Source organism: Balaenoptera borealis, assembly GCF_965194805.1.
Source record: "Balaenoptera borealis genome assembly, chromosome: 5".
Classification (NCBI taxonomy): domain Eukaryota; kingdom Metazoa; phylum Chordata; class Mammalia; order Artiodactyla; family Balaenopteridae; genus Balaenoptera; species Balaenoptera borealis.
In genome coordinates, this window is record NC_138862.1 from 7,481,262 (window position 1) to 7,508,132 (window position 26,871).

Below are 26,871 nucleotides of genomic sequence, written 5' to 3' on the forward strand. Positions count from 1 at the left end.
GTCTCTGCAAAAGTATAATTATACAACTTGCTTTTTTCACTCGATATTACACATTTAAAATTTTACCCATGCTGGTACATGTAGAATGAGCCCATTCATTTTACTTTGATATATTATTTTATTGTGTGGCTTTACCACAATTTATTTATGCATTCTACCATTGATAGGCCTGTGGATTGTTTCCAGTTTGGGGTTATTGCAAACAATGCTGCAATGAACACAATTGAATTGGTCTCCTTGGACATACAGAAAGTTTCTATATTGTATATACCAATATGGAAAATGTCCAGGCCTTATGGTCCATCAATCTGCAGCTTTACCAGATATTGCCAAATTGCTCTCCAATGCACGTGAAACAATTTACATACCCAGCAGAAGGAGCTAGGACTATTTTCCCGCATGCTTCTTACATGTTTTAAATTTTGCCCATCTTATGGGTATAAGGAAACATCTCAAACTTAATTAATTGTTAAATATACATCGAGAGGAAACATATCACAACATATGGTGATTTTCAAGATGGATGATTTGGGTGATGTTTCTTTAGAAGTTCTGTATTTTCCCAGTTTTTCTATAATATTTTTATAAACAAAATAAGTATTAATTTTCAGTGAAAAGAGAAACATGTTCATATACAAGTATGAAATGTGAAATGATCAGTCAAGAAACGTTCAAGATATGCACAAGTGTACAATGCCCACCCTCTCTAGCTTTCTAAAGGTGTATCTTTCTAGGTCACCTCAAAACTTAATAGATAAAAGCTAAACTCACTGGGAATTATGTGCTTAATACGTACAAGGCACTTTCACATGTGTAAGCCTTTCATCTCCTGTGGGGGAGATTTTATTATCCCAGGTTGAAGATTAGGAAAAGGAAGCTCAGCAAAGACATGTGACTATCTCAAGATTCCACCGACAGAGCAGCTGAGCTGGGACTGACCTCAGAGTATCTGAATATAAGGGTTGAGCCCTTTCCAAGAGCTGCCAGGCCCTTCATCCTGCAGAAATGGCTTCCATTCATAACTGAAGGTGGCCAAGGGCTGGACATCTTGCTGCAAAACAAGGGGAAACCAGATATAAGGTCCATGGTAACAGCTAGGTCCTCTCACTTTGCCATCACTCCAGCTTTATGCTCCAACATCATGGGCTTCTGATGATATTTAGTGTAGTCCCCTCATTCCCAACCCCAAACTTGTTGCCCGGATTTGTAGAAGATTTTGCCACACTGTTTTGACTCTGAACATGTCCTAGAGCAGTGCCGGCACACAGAGTGATGCTTCACACTCGGGTCCCTTGGGGCTACCTGCCCAACTCAGGTACTTTGACCCTGACAAGAGAGTTCAGGGTTAGTTATTTTCTAATTATGACCAAGGTTTTGATTGTTTCCTAGACGTGTATGATCTAGAAGAACAATAGCTAAACATTGTTTCCAGATAAAATTAGGTTCTACCCAGGGCTGCCTTCTTCCAGCCACGTGCATGCACATGCTCAAGCACACACAGGCACACACCCACACATACAGCCTGGATGAGAAGTCTAGCACTACTTGGCAGGCAGACTAAATGGGCATGACTTCCTGGGAACGAGTCTTTCCAGCAAACCGAAGAGTGTTTCAAGTGGAGAAACCTCTTAGGTGGAGAGCATCGCATTTCAGTTGTGCCCTTGGGCACATATCTAATGCCACTGAGTCCGGGTATTGTTTCCTAATATTTGGATAACAGTAAGCACACAGCTGCATATTAGATTCTTAAGCCTAATCTCTGTTGCTTAATGTCTTGCTGCCAAGTCTGTTCCAGCAATGCCCTGGAGCGGCGAGCACCCCCCTCCTCCTTCCCTATCAGGAGGTTGAGCAGTGGCCCTGCAGCGCCAGACGACATCCATCATGGCGCCCGTACGGATGTGATGTTGAAGGAGCCGGTGCCTTCATCAAGTGGTCCCACTGGAAAGACTGTGGATGAAGAGGGTTCCATATTCCCAGACATGAGTGAGGATCATGGGAAGTAAATAAGGTTCCTTAAGATAAGTGGGAAATTTCACCTCCTACTGAGGGCTAATAATCATATTCTTTTTGATATCCTCTGAGGTGACAAGCAGAAAATTCAATTTTTTTGTATAAACAAATTTTAAAAATGTGAAATCATAGCATCCTAAGGAGGTTTGCTGTTGTCACTATTATTGTCCTCTTAGTTGAAGATTGTTCTATGGGAAAAGTGAATCTTCAATCATTCTGTTTGTGAATTTTAACCTTTTCCTGGGCAAGACCTAGAGGCAAGGTTGAAATATCCCTGCAGAGACATGGGTATAATTTATTTCTAAGTTCAGACACAATAGTGCAACTTTTTAAGAAGCGTTTAATAAAAGTCGCACTAAGGAGGAGAAATCTGGTAAAACTTGACTCTGAAAGACCATCCAGGGCTCGCCTGTCAACTCCCTAGCTTGGTGTAAGCATCCAGGTTGAGCTTTAATTTTTTGTGACCCTACTGTGATTAGCTGGCTTTACTAGCTCCCCATGCATTGCTGAGGATGGGCTTGGATCGTTTGTGGGGCTGCGGGGGAGTGAGGAGAGGTGCTTGTTCAGCTTCTCAGAGCGAAGTGGAAGACCAGGTGCAGAACTAGGCCTGCTGCCCCCAGCCTGCAAGGGCACAGAGCAGCATAGCTGAGACAAGCCCAGTGGGAAAGAGGAGGTGTTCAGGGCTGAACTGTGTCCCCCTCCAAAGATGTTGAAGTCCCCAGGACCTTTGAGTGTGACCTTATTAGGAGATAGAGTCTTTACAAAGGAAATCAAGTTAAAGTGGGGTGATTTGGGTGCACCCTAATCCAATATGACTGGCGTCCTTAGAAAAAGGGGAAACTTGGACACAGAGACAGACGGGCACAGACGGGTGATGATGTGAAGACACAAAATGAAGATGGCCATCTAGCCAAGGCATGTCTGAAGCTACCAGAAGCTGGGAGAAAGGCCTGGAACAGAATCCCCCTCACAGCCTCAGAAGGAACTAACCCTGTTGACACTTCTTACATCCAGAACTGTTGAGACAATAAATTTCCATTGTTTAAGTCAATCACTTTTTGATACTTTGTTATGGTAGCCCCAGGAAACTAATATAGGTGTCCAGTGGCTTCTTCCACCAAAGGGCTCTGCTGTGGTAGGTGCCCTCAGAGCCTACTTAAAAACAGCTGGTACCCAGAACTCTCTGCTGGGGCTCGTGCCTAAGTGAAGGACAGAACTTCAAGGTCAGTGGAAGGCTTTGATTTGTGCCGTGTAAACCACTTCCTACGGGAACAGAAGGGGACACAAAGGCCCAGATATTTGTTTTTCTCTTTTCACAGTGCGTTTATACAAAGTACACAATTATTATACCCTCTTGGAGAAAGCAGTTAATAAATGACTACTCCAGGAAAAACAGGACTGGTTCAGTGTCCTGTCCAGATTCCTCTTTGTATACTTTAGTGATAGTCACTGAATTACCCCCAGAGATCATTAATTATCTCCTCTGCAATCAAGAAAGGATTCATAATTGCATTCATTTTCAAGATGTACATTATTGTTTCTCAAATTCTAATGTTCATGGGATTCTCCTGGAGGGTTTGCTAAAAATCAGATTCCCTGAACCCACCACAGAGCTACAGAATCAGAATCTCTCGGGGTAGGACTTAGAAATCTCCAATTAATCATTCCCCCTTTCCCCCCTACCCCACCCTAGGATACTGTTATAGACAACTTGATCAACCTTCTTTGGCAAACTCTGTTGGAAATGATCAATTAAAGTGTATGGTTTTATCTCTGTGGTATCTGAATATGGAGAAGCAATACAACCTCTGTAGGTCGAAGCCAAAGGAATGAAGATCTAACTGTGGAATGTTGGGCTATGGTGAGTTGGAACGTGGAGACACTTCCACGAATAGCTCCTTGACTAGACTGGGCTCATTCCTACAGTAAATGGTAAGTTACTGGGTCGGGGAGTTGTGTCTTCATCTTTCAGTTCACGTGTCTTTCTTATGCCCAAGGGGACCGGGTGGTTTCCTACAATGGTGATTGTCCGTCTAGATCAGGTGGCACAGTGGGACGCCAGGACACCCAGTGAAGTGAGTCATGGTGTACTGATGGATTTAATTCCACTTAGAAACACCACGCCTGTGCCTGGAGAAAAAATGACTTTATTACATGCAATATAAAATAACAACCAGAGGAGTATGTGGAAAGAAACTTCTATGTCCAGCATTGGTGCCTATTTCTGAATGATTCTATTGCTCATCGTCTGCCTCATGGTGACTCATCTTCTCACAGGCCAGCAAGTGGCAACAGATGATCAAACTGCACGGGAAATGTAGTGGAGAAAATTTGAAAGTGAAAAACTAAGACCCATTGATTTTTATTTTCTTCTGTGAGTTGATAACTTTTTGTTTAGTATGGGAAAAACTACCACTGAACCTTTTCCAATGACATAGAGTATTTTAAAGATGCTGTCTAAAATTGGGCAAAAATTCTTAGGCGTGTGGTAAGTAGAAGTGTTTAAGTGGTATAAAACTAAAATTTCAAGAGTACAGGGAAATAGCATCTTCCACTTATGTAGAGCTATGGTATTTTATTTTATTTTTATATTCTTCATATATGTATCTATTTTATAAAATTATATTTTATGTTACATATTATATTTATTTATCTATAATATATTTTACATTTTATATTTATATAATACATATTTTGTATTAAATATCCATGTATATGATATATGGATATATTTTGGATATATGGATATATATGGATATATTTTAGAGTAGACTGGAAAATTCAAATAAATGTTTTAAAATAACTCTTAATTTCAAAGAAATATTATGTTTGCATTGGGTATCCTAGAAAGCCAGGCACTCAGATATTACAATATAAAAATATGATTACATGAAGCAAAAATCACAGGACAAATACAAATAGAACATAAATACAATTTTGTGGAAAAAGAAAATTATATATATATGCATATATATATATATATATATATATATATATATATATCAGAAAACAGTTATCTTTGATGGTAGAATTGGGTGATTTTTATTTTCTTCTACAGACCATATTGTTATTTTTCATATGTTCCACAAAGAACATGTGTATTACTTACATAATCAGAAAAATATATATAATTCACTGCCAAATTTTCCATGCAGTTTCCTATTTACTTTACTTAATTACATTTGTAAATCTATTTTCTAGATGATGTTACAAGCTCCTGGTAAAACCATAAACAAGAGTTTTTCAGGATTCAATAACTCCTATTGCCAGGGGAACACCATTTCCCATCTTCAGATCTGTTTTTATGTTCCTACTAATGATCTGGCTCTCCAATTCTCTTTGCATTATTCCCAGCAAACACTCCTCTGGCTAAAAGAGCATTCATGTATGCATGGCTCTTTCATCATATAGTGAGTAATTGATGTTAATTCCAAGGAGCTTTCTGAGACGGTTAGTGTTTTGAAATAACAAAGTGTTTGATCTCTTTTAAGCTTTCTACATCGCATGACAAAACTGCAGAGTTCAAGGGTATGTCTCTCTTGGCAAAGTTTAAAATGTGAGCTCACCCAAAGAGTAAAGAGTAGTTAGTAAATTGGAACCCAGACATTCTGGTGTCTGTTCGTCTTGTCGGGTACCAGGTCCTCAGGTCCTGATTCTTGGCACCCAGGGAATTTGCTAGAGGCAGTGGCCATGGCCATATTTGACTGAGGTGTTATAAAGAAGGCAGCACCAGGGACAGCCCCTTACTCTAGGAAAGATGGTTAAAATCAACTGGAAAAACAAATTCCTTTTTACCTCCTCCTGAGACTTTCATTAAGAGTGTTTATTCTTGGCTGATGGGGGTTAAGGGAAAACGTATTTCAGATGTTGGTGCAGGGCCGGATGCTGAGATGCTGGCTTTCAGCTTGTGATGAAATTATATAATGTGCACTTGGGTAAGAGCTGCTTAATCCCTCCTAGTTAGGGATCTTGCTAACTGAAAACAGGCTTCCTTATTGATTTTTGTAACACTTTGGTAGTTCTTGCTTAACATTTTCTCTCTCAAAATTCACTTAAGACAATTGTTTTTAACAATTCTTTATAGCAGTATGATGAGGGAGATGATTATTTTATCCCATTTGGAGGAGGTGAATCCAAGCACAAAAAGGGAAGTGAGTTTCCAGGAGGTAAGGCATGGATGAACTTGACAACTTAGAGAACAGATCGCCCTTCTCTCACCAGGCAGTGATTCGTACCACAGCACACCCATCCCATCCCGACATGGCCAGATCTGAGTGTTTGCACACTGGCCTGAAGGTTGCTGTAATGTCAGCCTTGCCATTGTAATCCAGGGCCAATCCTGTCCCAAAATCAGAGTCTGCCAAGATCGGAGAGGAAGCCTGCTACCTACCACTGGGTATCTCTGTTCTGTGAGAGGTTTCATGTAGGGTGCATGATATACATCATTTCTTCAACCCTTTCAACTTGACTTTGAGGTTGACATTACAGGTGCACAAACCAAGCCTCAAAGAGGTTAAGAGAGAAGCCCATAGTCATGTTTGTAGGTGGTAGTAGTGGAATTCAACCTAGGGTTGTTTTGAAGCCTGAGCTACTTTCCACATGCCATGCTACCTTTTTTTTTTTTTTTTAACTTGCCTTTTAAATATTAGAAATAAAAGGAAGCTGAGAGAAGGATAAACTGACAAGAGAGGAGCTAATTGACAAGATGGATAGGTTTTCCTTCATATGAAGATTAAATTCTGATGGTTCCTTTTTGCCCTTTCAAAGTTAAAAGCCTTAAACAAGAGTGTGAATGAATTAGTCCTACCTGTGACCAAACTATGCCCATACAGGATCAGACCAAGGATCAAAGCAGTGGGAATCATTGTCTCACCTGTACACAAGGTGGCCCAATCCATGCCTCATGTTGCAGAGTTATCTTGAGACCAAGCCTGAATCAGAGATTTGTTGATTACCAAGTGCCAAAGTTATTATCACCATCACTATTGTTTTTACAAAGTCTGGTCTTTACGTAGGTGCAGTGAGAAAGGCAGCCAAGATTTTTTCCACACCACTTAAAAGTGAAGGAAACCATTAATTTGGTTCATCTGGGCATGTAGTCCTAAACGATCAAGACTCAAAATATACAGTCTGGATTTTTTCAGTTGATCAAATATGCAAGTAATTAACTTTTCTTTATCTTAGAGCCAAAATAACTAGAATGAGGTTGAACAGAAGAAAATTCAGTGGTTCTGAGTTACTCGACAAGCCATAGTCCTCCATGAGGGACAGAGAATGTGGCAGTAGGCACCCCATGTACCCCTTACGGCCATATCTTAGACAAATACCTTGACAAACAGAGCCATGCACATCTTTCACTTTTCAGCATCCTGTGTAGAATTCACACATGGGACACATAATATGTTTAATATGCCTGGATTCTGGGAGCCAGGGTTGGGTATGGGAGGGGCATACCAGTCTCGGTGGGATTGTAGAATAAAGACAAAGGAAGAGGGATGTGTGGGGGACTCTGAAAGGTGGGTGGAGGGAAAGAGTCCTATGCAAAGGTAAAATCTAGACTCAAGAAGAGACAAGGCTAAGCTGGGGGTTTTCAAATTACCCAGAAACTCCATGGGAATTGAGGCACCAATACCAGTTTTAATGGGTTGAATAATGTCTCCCCAAAAGTGCATGTCAAAATGGAACCAAATAAGAATGTGACCTTATTTGGAAACAGGGTCTTTGCAGATGTAATTAAGGATCAAGATGAGATCATACTGTATTAGCACTGGCCCTAAATCCAAAGACTGACATCCTTAAAGAGGAGACAAGACAGAGAGACATACAGAGAAGTCCATACAAAGATGGAGGCAGAGATGAATGTGAGGCAGCTAAGAGTCTAGGAACAGCAAGGAGTGTATGCTGATACCTTGATTTTAGAGTTCTGGCCTATAGGATTATAAGAGAACACATTTTGGTTGTTTCAAGCTGCCAGTGGGCATTTAGAAACAGAGCTTTTCACAGAAGCCAGTGGGGACCTGGGAGCTAGACACTATTCAAGCACTGAACCAGTTTAGACATTATAATGGCGTGGAAGAAGGCTGAAGGGAGAATTTGAAGATGGAATTGATTGGATGATGGTCACACATTCCAAGTAGTAATACGTGTTCAGTACTCTGTGATATGTCCTTGGAGGAACATTTCAGACACTGGGAGGCTCAAAGCAGATTTAGACCAACATAAGGTGTTAGTATGATTTTATATGCTGTGTTTTCTCACTATGAAAAATTCCCACCCAGAAAACGAAGAAAAATCTAGCATGAGGCATCGCTTGGCTATAATGGCAGGAAGTGGATATGGCTGAGGAATTACTGGTAACTCTGACAACTTTTGACAAAAGTAAAGCCATAAAGCCCCTTGACCCCCTAAGCATTTTAGTATTTCCTGACCATAGTACAATGACCAAAATTGAAATTTAATACTGACATAATGTTTATCTAATCCTTTGTCTGTATTTGAATTTTGTCAATTTTTCAAATACTATCATCTCTATTTTTTTCCCTCTGGCCCAGGATCTAATCCAAGATTGTGCATTGCATTTAAATGTCATGTTCCTTGAGGCTCTTTAATCTGAAACAATTCTTCAATTCCTTTCTAAGCCTTTCATGACTTTTATTGTTTTGAAGTATATGGGCCAATAATTTTGTAGAATGTCCCTAACTTCAGGTTTGTCTGGTATTTCTTCATGATTAGATTCCAGTTATGCATTTTTGGCAGAAAAACTAAAGAAATATTGTTGTGTTCTTTTCAGTGCATCATATCCGGAGGCACATGAAGTTGGCCTGTCCCAATATTATTCCTGTTAACTTTTATTACTTGATCAAGAGGGTTTGTACTACATATATCCTAAGTTACTGTTTCTCTCTGCTTAGAAATCAAGAAGAAACTTACCAACGTGTGTGGAGACATGAACTCCATATATCAGAACTGCAACCTCTACGAGAAGGTAGCCTAAGACATGGACAAAAAATTAGAGAGAACCACTTCCTACTATCACAAGGAGACCTGCTTCTATGAGAAGAAAGCTTAAGAAAGTGGGTGGCGGCTATGGCCATGGAGAGAAAGCTCAAGGAGCTAAGGAAAGAGAGTGACCACAACAGGCAGATGCTGGCCAAGGTCAAGTCCAACTTCCAGCCTTTCCCAAGGGGCCCTTGTTCCCCTGCTGCTCTACCCACAGTCCACAGAGGCCCGGAGGTGTCAGGGGATCCCTTGAGTCATCAGGCCTCCTGGGAAGGAGGAGGGTCACGTCATGAGGGCTCAGGAACCTGGGGTCACTTGCAGGTTCGACTCAGCTCACAGCAGCTGTGACATCGACAACCAGGACACAACATTTGCATGTGTTTTCCCTTTTTGAAGTAATTTTATTTTTCTCTTTATTTTTAGCTACTATAACTTAATTGATTATTCTCTTTCAGGTAGATAAAGCCTTATAATTTGGAAGTTTTTTTTTTTCAAATTTTCATTTACATCTGCATGTATTTCTGTTGAAGTAATTTTGATTTGTCCTTCTTTAGTTAAGCTACTATTCCTAAACTGATGCCACAATTACCCTTATTAGTATAGCATTATACATTTATGGTAGTATTATTTAAATATAGACTCCGTTGTATAATTCTCATGAATAAATAATATCTCCATTGGACCCTTCAGGGTTATATAACTATTTTATTTTGATTTAAATTAAATGCCCACTATGACTTAAATCATTAAGTTTGACATGGATAGAAAAGTTTAACACAATACAGACCATTTCTCTATACTCTGCCTATTTTTACAAATCTGAAGAGGTAACTTAATATTGGCCTTAATAAACTTTGGTTGGCTTAAAAACAATGTAAAAAAAACCTTAAATAAAACAACACCATGTTCAAACTACAGAAGATTTGTTAGTGTACTCCTAAATTCATAGTTTAGTCCTAAATTCATAAAATTAGTATAGTCCTAAATATACAGATTGGAAGACTTAAGATTTTGCAATAATTTCTTGCTGTTTAGTAATTTTTTCTTAACTTTTGTTGTTTCGTTCAAGATAGTGTTTGTTTTTTAACATCCCTAAAGTTTATGAAGTCAAAATTTAAAAGTTTTCTCTTGATTGCAAGCACACACACACACACACACACACACACACACACACACACACACCACAGTACAGATAGATACTGGGCCTATTTGGTTGTTTGGTGAGTAACTGAAAAGTAAAAATAGAGTTTCAAATTTTTTAGAATGTTTTAAAATAAATAATGAAAAGAAAATTTGTGTTTATATAATTTGTGTATAGAGAAAAGATTCCTAAATCATATACAAAGAAATGAGAGTTACCTGATGCTTCAGTAAGGTTCCAACTAGAAACACTTCATCCAAATGGTGTAGATGGAGGGACTGAGATGAAGGTGGTTACCTGGGCTGTGGGAGGATGAGGGAAAGAGCAAGGATGGGGACTCCCAGGTGGCAGCAATAGGGATGCTGTCCCCACCCCTGGGCCTGGAGGGAAGCGGGACAAGTGGTGTCATCTGAGCTCAGTGAGGGGCTGTCATGGGACCGGAAATAACTCTCAGCACTCTGTGTCCTGTCCTTCCATTTACTGCTGGAGCAAAAGACAGCCACCCAGGGGCCCTGGTAGTGCAAGCAGGAGGTGGCCTCGGGGTACAGCCAGCCCAGAAGAGGGCCCGGTAGAATCTGAAGAATGACCAGCACAACTGACTCTATTTGATCCAAAGTGTGTGTATGTTTGTTTTATTCATTCACATCCGTTTATTTAGTAAATACCGATGGAGTTACTCTGACCTTCGACAATGTTCAGGTATTGGGGATGCAGTGATGACAGAAGCAGCCAAGGGGGGCTTGTGGACCCCAGAGGTTACATTCTAGTCAGGGGAGAGTTCAGATAATAAAGAAAAGGAGACAAAGGATGGTAATAATTGCTCTGCAGACGATTCCACCAGGGTGACGGGTAACCAGGGTGACAGGCTAACACCAGGAGGTGACATTTACACTGATATTTTAAAAGGTAAGGGGAGTTAGCCTGGGAGAGTCATGGGGCAGAATATTCCAGGCAGAGAGGACAGGAGTCTAAAGGCCTGAGAACTGGGTTTCTGGACCGGGAAGCAGGGCAAAGATGATGGGGAAGGGGCGAGGTGGGCAGGGAGCAGCCCGCTGCACAGACATCTCTTTAATGCAGTGTAGTGACCCCAGGGGAGGGTGCAGACCTGGAGGGAGAGGGTTGGAAGGTGAGGACAATGTGTGATGTGTGCTTTACACAGATCTCAGTGGCCGTGGAGAGGGTGGAAGGTGGGGTGTGGGGAGGGGGCAGGGTTGGGGGCAAAGTCCTCACAGGGGTCTCCATAGAACACTGGGGGCTGGCACTGGGGTGGTCGAAACAGAGATGGAGCACGACAGATGGGGCTGTGTTCAGGCAGCTGGGGGGTCAGAGAGGAGGAATAAGAAACAGCTCAGACCTTTTCTACTCACTCCGTGTATCTTTGCTCTACTTCAAGTAACTCTCGTAAAGTCCCTTGAGAGGAAATCCCAACGAATTCAGCAAACCGTAGCTGTATTACATCCCGTGAAAGCCTGCTTCTCTAAGGAGTAGAGCGTGGAGTACGCAGGTCCATTTGGACTCCACGTGGTCTCTGCTGTTCCTGAGGGCCCTCGTGATCAGGAGGTCTCACCTCCCAGGTGCTCCTACAACAGGGGTTCCAATGGCAGGAACAGGAGGGGCTGGAGTGTAGGGAGAGGATTCCCAGGTGTGATGCACTTCTTACCTAAGCTGAGCGGTCAGGATGCTACTCGTGGGGAGACCGAGATGAAGACTAGGTTTACCGCAGCAGAGCACAGGCTGCGGAAGAGACAGACTCAGGGTCTAGAAGTGCTCGTGAAGGTGACGGGGACAGTCATTGTTGGCGTCTTGCCCAGCTCTCTAACGGTCCTCGCAGCAGGCTGGGGGTTAGGTGGGAAGTCTGGGAGGGCTCTCTGAAGGAGGTGGCCCCTGAGCTGATTACTGAAGGATGAGTAGGAATTATCTCCAGTGCTTTTCACACATTTAGGGGCATATGACTCACTAGCAGATTGTGTCACAAAGCAGATTCCAATTCATCAGGTCTTGGGTCGGCCTGAGTCCCTGCACTGCCACTCATGGTGTCGACAGGGACAGGACATGGAACGGCAAGGAATTTCAGATGGTTACGGGGGAGGAGTGGGGGGAGTTGGAGAGGGAAGGGGCATTTCTGGCAGAAAGCACAGCACAGGCAAAAACACAAGGGCACAGAACAGCCTGGTCTGGGTGGGCAGTGCAATTAGCTTTCTGGGGCTCAGAAACTCAAAGCTAGGAGGACAGGACAGGAAAGCCAGAAAGCCAGACAGATGTAGAAGTTGTGCACACACTCTGTTCCCACTTATCCTGTCCAGGGCTCCTCTCAAAGACGTGGGGACGCTCTCCCTACAACAATGCCCATTTCAGAGGTGCACTAGGAACCACAGACTTAAGGTCCCCTGTGGGAGGCCAGCCATAGAGGACCCGCTCTGTCCAGACACAGACACAGCTTTGCACGATAGAACGCTCTTTATCCTGAAGATGTCAATGGCTTCAGATCACAAATACAAGCTCATTTGTCCCATGAGTGGGGTGTCTGACTGCTCAATTGTCTGTGCAGCTAGTAGGCACATCAAATGCAAACACATCTTATGTGTCAGTATTTGGTGACACATATATATATTGACCCCCTTTGGCAAGGTGAAAGGATATGTATTTTGCTGTGTCCACTTCAACTGAGGGTTTAGAGATATGTATATTTAACGTGTGTTTTTTTAAAGCATCACAATGCTTTCCCCTTTCAACCTACAAAATTCTCAACTGACAGCTACCCCAGGTACAGGTTTCAAAGACAGCTGCCAAAAAGATTGCATGTTTTTTTTCAAGGTTAAACTGGTTATACTTTTATTTTTTCATTCATTCATTCATTCACCTAACAGTGATTTATTAAGGAACTTCTACACCAGGCACCAGGCACTTTTGGAGGATATCGGTATGAACAAGATAGACAAGATCCCAGCTTGAAAAAGTTGAACTTGACCAAAAGGCACTGGTGACTGAGGCCCCTGTGGAGGGCAGAGGTCCCTTGCCTAGATCCCTGGGGTAGCCGGGGTGAGGGTCGGGGGAGGCTCGCCTTCAGTACAGCATAGTCAGAAAAACTTATAATTACAGAGTTTATTAGGACATATTACAGAGCTGAAAGGATCACATCATTAAAAGAACAATAAAATAAAAAAGAGATTAATGCAAAACCACAGAAGGCAAAGCCATGCATTAGCCTGTTTCTTATGATATTCATGATAGGGTGGAAATCTCCAACTCACCCTCTGCCCCGTGCAAGTAGTTTTCTCAAGAAGAACCTAATGGGATCTTCCATGTTGAGCCTGTGGTCACCACCTCATCAGCTGTATGCAGCTGGAGAGGCAGCTTTGCAGAGGACAGAGGCAGAGGATTGGCTTTGGGCAAATAACTTAATCCCAAGAAATTTCAGTTTACTTATCCAAGAGACAAGAATAATCACTGTCTTTGCAGGATTGCCACTGAGGAAGAAGTCACACTTGTGTTGTGACCAGTAAGTCAATTCTTAAAGAAGGGAACCTCTTAGCACCAGGCTGAGCCATAGTGGAGCCTGGGGCAAAAGGAGAAATCAGTAATAACATTTCTCTTTATCTAAAATGTTGTTATTTTGTTCACCATGGATTTTTCTGCTTTAATTTTGATCTTTAAAAAATATTGCATTCAAATATTATCTGATTACTGGGTTTTGGGCAAATTATTGTATTATCATAAAATTAAATGTATATTATTATATATTATATATATATAACTTACCATTTTAACTATTTTTAAGTATAAAATTCAGGGGCATTAAGTACATTCCCAAGGTTGTACAACTATCACCACTATTGATCGTCAGGACTTTTTTTATCGTCTCAGACTTAAACACTAACTCCCTGTCCTGTACTTATTCTTCTGCAACTTGGTATTTTGCTCAGTCATCTGGGCTGGAGATTTAGTCATGTTGATGGCTGTAGTTCTAGTTCGTTCATTTGAAAGACTCAGGAGCCCTCTAGTACATGAAGATCCCCACTGATACATCCCCTGCCGGCCAGATGGGCCGTTTGTCTACCTGCCTGTCCGGTGCCTGATCTCCCTCCTGTCTCCAATGGGAGGAATGGAGAAAGGATCTCCTGTGGGGACACCCAGAGCCCTGGGCGTGTAGGCCCTGGTCAGGCACGACAGACCGACCAGTGTGCTGTTACCCTGGACCTCGCTCCTCATGGATTTGAGGTGCGCACAGGAGAGCATCGCTGAAACTGAAGATTAAAAACTCGAATGCACGTGCGATCAGAGCAAAGAGAACTAAGAAAGATGAGGAGGAGGAGGTCAGGATATGCTGTGTGGGTCACGGGGATTCAAGGGGTCCCAGTGCTGGGGCCCCATGTAACCTGAGCTTTCTGGGCCGAGCGGAAAGGGGACTAGACCAGGACCTAATGGTTCTTCCAGAAGAAGCAGAGACCTGCTGGAGACTTGCTGTCAGAGAGCTTCCCATGGGGTCCGCACAGGAGACCCTGAGGAGGCCACTGCCTGGGACTCTCCCTTGCACACAGGGCCCTCCCGAGGGGATGTAGGCTCCCCATCGCCCCACCTGCAGGTCCTGCCTCCCAGGGCAGCTATTCTGCCTGTGCTGCTCACCCACTCCCTCCAAGGCAGGAACCGTCTCTCCTGCACCGTGCAGTCCCCCGGGATTGCATGACCAGCGCTCAGCAGGCCCTGGTTAGACCTGCGGGTGCAAGTGGGCTCCTCGATGGGTGAACCAGGTGATGTGCTGCTGTGGCCTCTCCATCCAGGTGAGGATGAGAATCCTTGGGAGAAGCCGCCACGTGATGGAGATCAGCTCCCTGGGGGGACTAATCCCGCCTCTCTGCAGCGCCCCCTTCTTGGCTAATCCAGAGTCATCAAGCATCTTAATGTCAGGCCACATGCATTCTGCAGTCACAGGTAAGTCCCTTTTTAAAGACAGGCTCTGCAACCTAAGTGTCCATCATCGGATGAATGGATAAAGAAGATGTGGCACATACATACAATGGAATATTACTCGGCCATAAAAAGAAACGAAATGGAGGTATTTGTAATGAGGTGGATGGAGTTAGAGTCTGTCATACAGAGTGAAGTAAGTCAGAAAGAGAAAAACAAATACAGTATGCTAACACATATATATGGAATCTAAGGAAAAAAAAAAAAAGGTAATGAAGAACCTAGTGGCAAGACAGGAATAAAGACACAGACCTACTAGAGAATGGACTTGCGGATATGGGGAGGGGGAGGGGTGAGATGTGACAGGGTGAGAGAGTATCATGGACATATATACACTACCAAATGTAAAATAGATAGCTAGTGGGAAGCAGCCACATAGCACAGGGAGATCAGCTCGGTGCTTTGTGACCACCTAGAGGGGTGGGATAGGGAGGGTGGGAGGGAGGGAGACGCAAGAGGGAGGAGATATGGGAACATATGTATATGTATAACTGATTCACTTTGTTATAAAGCAGAAACTAACACACCATTGTAAAGCAATTATACTCCAATAAAGATGTTATAAAAAAAAAAAAAAAAAAAAAAAAAGACAGGCTCTGCCAAGCCTTCTGACATGTTCCCCATCCCGTCCCAGAGGCTAAACTAGGATTTCACCATCTGGTCCTGAGTGATGTCCTGTGAAAACCCCACCTCTCGTCTTGGCCGCCCAGGGCCCACTTGCTATCCAGTTATTGCCAGAATCTGCATGAGTCACCCAGGAAAGACCTTCTTCCCAAGCGGCTGGTCTGGGGGACTGCACGCCTTCCCTCCCCAGCTCATGGCAATGGCCTTCTCCTCACCAGCCCACCCCTGTCCCAGCCAGCGTGGAAATCAGAGGACTGATCACAGGACAGGACCTTGTACCTGGTTCCCATAGCCAGTTATTAAGAACAGGGGACCGAGGTAGTAATTTTACTGGCCACTCCCACCTGGAAGACGTCATGTCCTGGTTTCAGGGCCGAAGGATGCCAAAGGACGTTGGGAAAAGGGACTTGTTATTTATTGCCTCTAAGCTGTGACGGTGAGGAAGCCAGGAAACGATGGCAGGAGGTGGAGGGGGTGGGGTTTTTAGTAAGGACGATGCTGCCAATGAAATGATAAACCCACATTTCCCGTCGTCTTGAGCTCAGGAATAGGGAGACAAGTGCGGAAAGTCTGGGCTCCCTCAGCGATGTTCGGGTCGCTCTAAAGATGCTGAGAACACTCACGGAACGAGGTGAAACGATAGGACCATGAGCACCGACACCCCCAGTTTGGTTCCTGTGGGACTGGGGCCAACAGGTGACAAGGGGGCTCAGGATCCTGTGTTGAGAGCTTCAGAGATGAAAAGTGCTGGCCTGCAGCTGGGTTGTCCCAGGTGCTCTGGGGACCATGACACCATCTCTGGTGCCACAGCTCCTGGCTGGTGGTGGCTGCGGGCATCTGATCCAGAAGGACCAGGATGGGTTCAGAGTGAAGAGCAGGTGGAGGACGGGGAGCAGGTTTCCATGGCAACACACGGACGGAGATCAGACACTGAAGAAGGTTCTGTCCTCGAAGCCCAGGTGAGCAGCAGCTCAAGGTGACAGAGGACATCAGGCCCACATCACCTGCGTGCCCACCGTCTGGGCACCCACCTCCCTGTCTACACGCAGAGGGGACCACCCTCACGTCGATCCTGCGAGGTCTGTGTAGGGTCTCCAGTCTCCAGGTGAGAAGCAGGTCAGATTCAGTAGCTGGTGAGGCCAGAGCAGGATATGAACCCGAGTCTGCGAAGAGCAACGTCTCTGCCCCTTCCCTTCTCTGATCTGCCCGCTCCGTCTTTGTCTCCAGTTGCTTCCCGCCTCCCCTCCCTCCCCTTCCTGCCTCTTTCCTCCCCTTTCCCACCTCCATCACTCCTTCCCTCCCTCACCTCCTCTTCCCACCTCAATCCAGGTCATCTGCCCGACATCCATCCCAACCCCACCCAGACTGAGCATATGATGGGCGCCAAGCACTTGGAGACACATGGAGAAGTTCTCCCCACCCGGGAGCACTTGCAAATATGCTCATGAAATTACAGGGAAAAGGGTTGCGTTCAGTGTTTTCCACTGAGAAAGCAGGTGAGCTGGATATTTTACTCATCTCTCCTTGGTTGGTTTCCATTTCTATGCAACGTTCAATAATCATTTCAAGTAAACCCTGCTGATGTGTGATTCAGGGAGAGGAGCTTCAGGGGGAAGGGACCTGCTTGGCAGTTGAGGACCTGCCAGGAACTTCAGGAAGGACAGGGGAGTGGAGGGGAGGGGAGAAAAGTCAGCTTCCCCAGCGGGAACTCAGGTTTTCCTGGAAGCTCTGTGATCCTTCAGGAAAGCAGACCCTTCTTCAGTGAGAAATCTCTCCCTGTTTTTTGGGTTGATTGTGAGCTTAAAACCTCTCTGAGCCATTATTCACTGTCAATCATTATGACATTTAAATATGAACTTGGATTTTCCAGTTTAAAGAATAAGGAAGAAACCCTCTGGGTGGGTCAAGTTCTCTATCATCAACAGGGATGGAGAGATTTTGGTGGAAGAGTGAAAATATCACCTCTCTCACTGATCAAAAACTGATAATACTATTACCAGCCTAAAACATTGCATCTCTTCTTTATTGTTTTAAAATTTCTGATGACTCCTTTTAAAAAATATACCTAAAATCAGGTATCTAAGGGTAGGTCAGATATCACAGATAATAATATTTTTGGGAACACTGCAAGGAGTGTTTGGGAAAAAATCAAGGGTCCCCGAATATAGCCCGAGGCAGGTTCTCTTGTTCTCACCTGTCCTCCCTCAAGGGTGTGCCTTCTAAGGCCCCGCATGTGCCCGCAGGCACCTGCTCTGTTCATACCTTCCTGTGAACCTGGTTGGAGGATGCACTGGCTTTGGGAACAGGTCTGACACCTGCCCCCTCCCTGTACCAGAGCTTGACCATCACCTCTGAGTCCAGAAGGTGAGGTAGCTCCCTGCCAGACTCTCTGGATTTGAATTCCAACTCTGCCACTTACTGACTCTGAGTCCTGGGGGAATTTATCCACTCTGTGAGCCTCAATCTTTTCATCTGTTAAATGGGGGATTCTTCATACCTACCTCATAGTGTAGTTGTGGGGATTCTCTTAATAATACTGATAAAGCTCACAGCACGGTGCCAGCACATAGAAAGTGCTTGAGAAATGCTAGCTCTTATTATTTGTACAGCCATGTGTGTGTGCGGGGAGCGGGGGGGTATTAGTGTGACAAAGTCCCTGCCATTTCAAACATCCTGAAACTGGAATGTTTAAAGTGCCTCTTTTGTAGGGAGTCTGCATGTCCACGTGGTCCAAAGTCTCACACCCAACAGGGAGGTAAGGGATCAGAAGGAATGTATGATGACAGCTCGTGTCCAGTCCTAAAGCTGTGCCAATAAAGAGGTCCCCATCCAGATGCACTCAGAACTCTGCTGTTCCCCAAATCAGGGCTTTCAGTGGAACTTGCTGCCTCCTGTTCTCCATTTGGCATCTAATTAGACATGGGATGGCTCAGAAGGGCTTGAGGCTGCAGGAGGTCCCCTTGTCAGGAGACATGAGACCTGGGAGGGAGTGAGTCCAGAGAGGACCCCTAGCCACAAAGGTCAGGACAGTGAAGGGTGGTGGCCTTTCCCACTGACCCTTTGTTTCCCTGTGTCCAGGATCCAGAGAAGTAAAGGCTGTAAGAATGAGGATGAACAGGTTGTTTTTCTTTGTTTTTGTTTGTAAATAAAATGCATGTTGGAAATGATTTGTCAAGATAATCTCGAGTGGCTTCACCATCCCTACCTCTTAAATGCTACACATGGATCTTTTTGAAAGTCTGGCATGTGTCTGGACATAAGGGCAGCCCCTACAAAAATCACCACAGAGGAGAATGTGACGCTCCTGGGAATATTCAAGAGGTAAAGGCAAGAGTAGGCATTTCTCTGACTACTAGAGCATTTTCCCATGTGACACATGGGAAAGTCATGACAAAGCATTTGGAAGGCACTACACCTGTGGTCCAGGTTTCTGCAGCCCCAGAGGCAATGATAGAGGCATAAATTCCTGAGCAAAGGCCAAGAAATCCCAAGAACCACAATTCACTCATTCTGTGTGGTCCTTGCCTTCTAACCGCCATAGGTGGGTTCCATCTGGGACGAATCCAGTGTGGATTTCTGATGGGTGTGGGTGGTGCCCAAGCCTCCTCCCTGCTCTGAAATAATGCTGGGAGGTCTTAAGCCCTGACAGATAGCCCACAACTAATGGAAAACACAAACTGATGTATTTAGATATGGCTATACATATGACAATTTTTGGTAACAAATGCAGCTTCATCATTTTCTCTATTGAGATACAACTGACATATAACATTGTGTAAGTTTAAGATGTACAGTATGTTGATTTGATACATTTATATATTGCAATATGATTACCACAATAGTCTTAGCTAAAACCCCTATCACATGACATAATTATCATTTCTTTTTTGCAGTGGCAACAATTAAGATCTAGTCTCTTAGCAGCTTTGAACTTTATAATACAGTATTGTTGACTGTAATCTTTAGGCTGTGCACTGGAGCTCCAGGACTTATTCATCTACTAGTTGCAAGTTGTTACCCTTAAACACCATCTCCCCAATTCTCCCACCCCACCACCACCCCCCAGCCCCTGGTAACCACCGTCCTACTCTCCTTTTCGATGAGTTCAGCTTTTGTAGATTCCATATATAAATGGTATCATACAGGATTTGTCTTTCTCATTTTTCTAACATCTGTGCCTTACATGAAGATGAACTTTCACGTCCTGAGCAGGCCTTACTTGGAAAGCAAGGAGAGGTCAGAAGTGGGGAGAAACCAGCCAGGGTTTGACAGTGTTTGACCTTGATCATGTTCTTTGAGATCAGTCAGAATGACACATATTACATGTGGTGGGGATCTGCATTACACTGAGTTCCATCCGTGAAGGGCCCTTGGATATGGGTGCCGAGAGCAACTGTGGAGAGAGAAATTAGTTCAACCCTCTGTGCTCCAGGCCCATTTACACTTGAGGAAAAGAGGTCAGAGAAAAAAAGCACCTGTTCATTGAGTTAGGAGAGGCCATGGAGAAGAACCAAGGGTCCTGAATGGCCCCTGGTGTCCCCTGCTCAGCCTAAGCCTTCTGAATTGCTGTTGGGCAGTGACTCCACCTATGTCTCTTGGGAGGGGTCCTCACATTTGTGTGCTGTGTTCCCCTCTAGCCGCTGGTGGAGCCAAGGGACAGTATCATATGAGAAAAAACATTTCTGTGGTTGAAGCTGCCGAGTCTGTAATGTTTTGTTATGGCAGCCTTCCAGTGACCAGGGTGGGCCTCCATTGCCATCAGGGCAGGACTGGCGTCAGCCCGGGTCCTTGGTCTCCTCGGTATGAGTCACACACACACCCCACAGGTGTCACCTCAAAACACATCTACATCAGGAATCATCCAGGGCCACAGCTAGTGTCCTCACAGCTTTGGTGGGGACCGGAGGCGGAGGGAGAGAAATGGGTTACTACAGAGGACTTTATTTATTTATAAATTTGTTTATTTAATTTTTGGCTGCGTTGGGTCTTCATTGCTGCGCAGGCTTTTCTCTAGTTGCGGAGAGCGGGGGCTACTCTTCGTTGCGGTGCGCGGGCTTCTCATTGCGGTGGCTTCTCTTGTTGCGGAGCATGGGCTCTAGGCGCACGGGCTTCAGTAGTTGTGGCACGTGGGCTCAGTAGTTGTGGCTCACGGGCTCTAGAGCACAGGCTCAGTAGTTCTGGCACACGGGCTTAGTTGCTCCACGGCATGTGGGATCTTCCCGGACCAGGGCTTGAACCCGTGCCCCTGCATTGGCAGGTGGATTCTTAATGACTGCGTCACAAGGGAAGCCCCAGAGGACTTTAGTACATTCTGAAATGTTCATTCTTTAGGGCAAAGTTTAAAAGTCGTTACAGTTTGAATTTTAGTTAAAACTTCACTCTGCAGAATCCACTGCTGACATTAAGGTTCAAGTCCAAAAGGACTCCCAGTCTTTTTTTTTTTTTTCTTTAATCTTTTTCTTTTTTATTGAGATACAACACTTCCACTGTAGGTGTTCAAATCTTTGGGGTACCATTCAGGGACCTTTAACATACGTCTCCAGCATGGGACACCTCCCCGAGCAATATGCAGAACTTTCCAGGCCCCAGCAGGCCCCCTGGTCAATAGCAACCCCCATCAATAATCCCCAAGCTAGAGGTGGCTTCTGTCCTGACCCCCAGCCCCACGTGTTACTGAACTTCCTGCAGGTGGATTCACACAGTACACGTGCTGGGATCTTCTTCTTTCACTTGACACTGTGTCTGTGATGTGTCCTCTCCTGGAACAACTGTTCGTTTGTTTACTGTGTACCGTCCCATTATGTGAATATAGCACAGTTGATTCAACTTGTCCTACAACTGATGACCATTTGGGTTAGTTCATGTTTGGGACTATTATACGTAAAAATGATTATGGACATTCTCACAAGTGTCTGTTGGTGGCCCGAGCCCCCATCTCACCTGAGTGTACACACACCCAGGAACCGCTGGTCATGGAGACATGTGTTTTTACCTGTAGGGGATACAGCAGAACAGTTTCCAAGGTGGTATCACTCTGCCTTCAGCCACGGATGTCTGAGAGCCCCAGCTGTCCCACCATTGTCACACTGGTCAGTCTCTGGAATTTTAGCCATTCTAATAGGTGCACGAGGTAATTTACTACGGGTTCGGTTTGCATGTTCCTCTTGGCTAATATCTTTGGGCACCTTTTCATATGCTTAGTGGGCTCTTGGATTTCTCCTATTACAGGATCTGCAGATTTTTCTGAAAGGGGCTGATAGTAAACATCTTTGGTTTACAGACCACACAGTCTCTGCCCCAACTCATCAGCCCCGCTGCTGTAGAGAAAAGCAGCCCTTGACCACATGGGAGAGAACGGGTGTGGCTTTCTTCCAATAAAACTATTTATAAACCAGGCTGGGGGTGGGAGGGATTTGGCCTGAGGGGTCTTCATTTGCACACCCTGCTCTACTGTAAAGCACCGGCTCAGGAATTTTGCCCATTTTTTAATTGGTTCGCTTGTCTTTTTCTAAGTGATTTGTGCAGGTTCTCTGTAAGTTCTGGATCCCAGTCTTGTGTTGTTAATCATCTATCATGTTCTGGAAATTAGAAGAAATGATGGTACTGTGTTGGACCACTGCTCCAGCCTTGCCCTCGAGGTTTCTACCACAAGGCCCCTGGGGGATGAGATGACCGTGGTCACAGAAGTCCTCCCCTGACACGTGGACCCGGGAGGGCCATCCTCTGCCAGAGTCACCCCGAGGGGCACACCTGACGCACAGCAGCCCAAGCCCGGGCCCCTCTGCTCCTCTTGCTGCGACTCTCCGAGCCAGGACGGGCTGCGTGAAAAATGACCCTGATTTGTTCAACTGGACACATTTTCCAAAAGGAACACAAACTCAGTGTGGATAATGAATGTATGTGCCACCAGGAATTATTTTCTCATTTGAAGGTAATTTTCCAGTTCTTCAGAGCACAGATGTTCAGAATGAGGGTGGGGGGTGGGACGCCTTTTCCATTGTGAGCCAAACCTTCTTAGGCTGGGCCTCAGCTGATGGTTCGATTGGAGGGAAATTGCCCACCTTCTGGGTTGCTTCACTAGCAAAATGACCATTGTCTTTGCCCTGCAAAACCTTTTTCACAGGTCAGCTCCCCAGGGGAGCCGCGGCCAGGTACCAGGTATGAGGGCACGTCAGGGGCAGAGCGTTGCTTTGCCTGTGGGATCTCAGTTGAACAAACATTATCATCTCATTTCGCAGCAAGAAAAATAAACTCAGAGAGGTTAAATGACTTGACCAAGGTCAGAGGTTCAATAACTGAGCAGCCCAAATGCTTTACTTCAAAGCCCAGCCCTTCCCCACTGGACTGTACTCAGATCTCCCCTTACAAAGATCGGGCTGGAGGGGCTGTTTTGGGAAATGTGGTCGTTTCCACCCAAGATAAATGAGACCCTTGAGGTCTAAAGGGGGAGTCAAAGGACTCATTGCTCAGGGTCTCCAGCAAGCTAGCTGCAATGCTGGATGAGAGACCAGATTTTCTAAGTCCAAAGCTTTCCTCACATATTATTTTTCTTATTTAAATAATTTTGATTTTATGACATCAACCACAATGTAAGCTGCATAAAAACAGCAATTTATTTTGTCTTTTTCTCCACTGTATCTAGTGTCTATAACAGCATTCATGATTGAGACGCTCCATTTCTTGAACAAATGGACCATAAAAAAATAAGTAGTAAGTGGTTTGTTTTCGTCCTGCAAGAAAGTTTTGATGCTGTCCCTCCCTCTGGCTCCCTCTCAGGTCTCCACCCAGACGGAGAGGGTGGCTGGACGCCCAACTACAGCCGGCACCCAAGGCCAAAGGGAAACGCACATTACCAGGCCTCTTTTCCTTCTATCTTACTAAAATCGTAAGCATGCCGTTGTTCATTTCCTTGACAGATTCTCTCATTATGGAGATATATAGAAATAGGGACAATTCTGCTTGTTTCATCCAAAGTGGCTTTAGATGGCCAACTATCCTTCCTTTCATTTTACCCATTCCAAACATACAGCTCCTTAGGGATGTAGGAAAGCTCTTCACAGCCCCTAAATGTGGGATTTATCAACTCATGTATTGTTTATTCTTGTGCAATTAGCAACATCATTTCTGAAAAAAGGACTGAATAAACCTATTTATGTCATTTTCCGAGCAGTGATTCTGCTTCCTTATGCCTGCTCTCATTTCATACCAAACTTGGTTTATGGGAAGTTTAGGTAAACAAAACTCTTATGAGTAATTAGTATTTAATTAGGCAAAGTTTCCTGTCTGTGTGAGTCAAGGCTTCTTTTTCCAACCTCTGGGACAAATTAAGTATGTCAGGCCTCTGTTTACAGAACAAGGCCCAAGACTGACTCCCCTGGGCATTTCCCAAGTTGTTAGTAGCTAGACCTCTAGATTAAGCTACTAAATATTTTTCTTGGCTCTTGCTGCTGGTGAAAGGGCAAGACTGGTGACCCAGTGATCTAGGTCCTTCTTCTCTGTGTTTGTCTTGTAGGAGGTTCCACGGCCCACCAGCATCCCCACCAAGAAGCTTCATCCTGACAGAGGGAAGGTCACAACACTGCCCTCTGGGAAAAAAGGTCATGACACTGTCCTTCCCACCATCAGCCTATTTCAAGTGAAGAATCTGGAGTGAGAGCCTCTCTGCTGACAAGAGTTTGTGCCTAATTTGTTTTTCCCAAACTTATATTACAAAAATTTCAAACATATAGAAAAGTTTTAAAAAGAGTATAATAATATTCATATGCCCACCACTTAGATTCAACAATTGTTAACATTTTTCTGAACCCTTTGAAAGTGAGTTGCACTTTAAATATTTCAGGTATATCTCCTAAGAATAAGGAAATTCTCCAATAAAACCAAAGTAACATTATTACAAAGATTTACTTATTCCATTTAAGTTGTCAAAATTGTTGGAATAAAGTTGCCCATAATATTTCCTTACTAGCCTTTTAAAGTCTGTAGGACAAACATAAAGCCAGGAACAAATTAGATGCAAAAAGCAAACCCCAAGTCTACAGTTGCTCCCAAAGTCCACTGCCTCAATTTTGGGCTGATTCGTTGTCTATTCAGGTATTCCACAGATGCAGGCACATCAAGTTGATTGTGGAGCTTTAATCCACTGCTCCTGAGGCTGCTGGGAGAGATTTCCCTTTCTCTTCTTTGTTCGCACAGCTCCCGGGGTTCAGCTTTGGATGTGGCCCCGCCTCTGCATATAGGTCGCCTGAGGGTGTCTGCTCCTGCCCAGACAGGACAGGGTTAAAGGAGCAGCTGCTTCGGGGGCTCTGGCTCACTCAGGCCGGGGGGAGGGAGGGGTACAGAGGAGGCGGGGCGAGCCTGCGGTGGCAGAGGCGTCGTGACGTTGCACCAGCCCGAGGCGCGCAGTGTGTTCTCCCGGGGAAGTTGTCCCCGGATCACGGGAGCCTGGCGGTGGCGGGCGGCACAGGCTCCTGGGAGGGGCGGTGTGGAGAGTGACCTGTGCTCGCACACAGGCTTCTCGGTGGCGGCAGCAGCAGCCTTAGCGTCTCGCGCCCGTCTCTGGAGCTCGTTTAGGCGGCGCTCTGAATCCCCTCTCCTAGCGCACCAGGAAACAAAGAGGCAAGAAAAAGTCTCTTGCCTCTTCGGCAGCTGCAGACTTTTTCCCGGACTCCCTCCCGGCTAGCACCGAAGCCCGAGCCTCAGCTCCCAGCCCCGCCCGCTCCGGCGGGTGAGCAGACAAACCTCTCGGGCTGGTGAGTGCTGGTCGGCACCGATCCTCTGTGCGGGAATCTCTCCGCTTTGTCCTCTGCACCCCTGTTGCTGTGCTCTGCTCCGTGGCTCTGAAGCTTCCCCCACCCCACCAACTCCCCCGCCCCATCTCCACCAGTGAAGGGGCTTCCTAGTGTGTGGAAACTTTTCCTCCTTCCCAGCTCCCTCCTCGAGGTGCAGGTCCCGTCCCTATTCTTTTGCCTCTGTTTTTTCTTTTTTCTTTTGCCCTACCCAGGTACATCAGGAGTTTCTTGCCTTTGGGGAGGTTTGAGCTCTTCTGCCAGCATTCAGTAGGTGTTCTGTAGGGGTTGTTCCACATGTAGATGTATTTCTGATGTATTTCTGATGTATTTGTGGGAAGGAAGGTGATCTCCACGTCTTACTCCTCCGCCATTGCAGCTCTATTTACAATAGCCAGGACATGGAAGCAATCTAAGTGTCCGTTGACAAATGAATGGATAAAGAAGATATGGCACATATATACAATGGAATATTACTCAGCCATAAAAAGAAACAAAATTGAGTTATTTGTAGTGAGGTGGATGGACCTAGAGTCTGTCATACAGAGTGAAGTAAGTCAGAAAGAGAAAAACAAATACCGTATGCTAACACATATATATGGAATCTAAAAAAAAAAATGGTTCTGATGAACCTAAGGGCAGGACAGGAATAAAGATGCATATGTAGAGAATGGACTTGAGGACACGGGGAGGGGGAAGGGTAAGCTGGGACGAAGTGAGAGAGTGGCATGGACTTATAAATACTACCAAGTGTAAAATAGGTAGCTAGTGGGAAGCAGCCACATAGCACAGGGAGATCAGCTCAGTGCTTTGTGATCATCTAGAGGGATGGGATAAGGAGAGTGGGAGGGAGAAGCAAGAGGGAGGAGATATGGGGATATATGTATATGTATAGCTGATTCACTTTGTTATAAAGCAGAAACTAACATACCATTGTAAAGTCATTTTAATCCAATAAAGATGTTAAAAATAAATAAATAAAAAAAATAAAGTCTGTGGGGTCTGTAGTAATGTATCTCATCCTTGATGTGATAATTTATATTTTCTCTCTCTTTTTTTTTTTGTGGATAAACCTAGTTAGAGGTTTATTTAATTTCATAGATTTTTACCAAAGAATCAGCTGTGGAATTCATTTTTTTTTTAAGTTTTATATTTCAATGAGTTCTACTTTTATGTCTATTATTCCATCTTTCTGTTTTAGTTTTTTTTTTTTTTTCTAGCATCTTAAGGTAGAAGTTTAGATTTTTTTAAGCTCTATCCTCCAAATTTGGGTATGTGTGTTTTAATTTTTATTTAGTTCTAAATATTCTTTGTTTTTTATTAAATAGAATTGATGTACAATATTAT

At 44.5% G+C, this 26,871-nt stretch overlaps 1 long non-coding RNA gene across 3 annotated transcripts; it reads left to right on the forward strand.

Moving 5' to 3' along the window:
* Nucleotides 1-13,013: 13,013 nt before the first annotated feature.
* Nucleotides 13,014-25,285, forward strand: LOC309629236. 3 transcript variants are annotated; one of them, XR_014244946.1, is made up of 4 exons: nt 13,014-17,235; nt 21,738-21,828; nt 22,020-22,670; nt 23,516-25,285. It is a non-coding gene; the product is annotated as an uncharacterized lncRNA (long non-coding RNA). The 3 variants fall into 3 exon arrangements; XR_014244947.1 differs by having other exon boundaries at nt 13,014-16,698; nt 17,069-17,235; nt 21,738-22,670; XR_014244945.1 differs by having other exon boundaries at nt 21,738-22,670.
* Nucleotides 25,286-26,871: the final 1,586 nt, after the last annotated feature.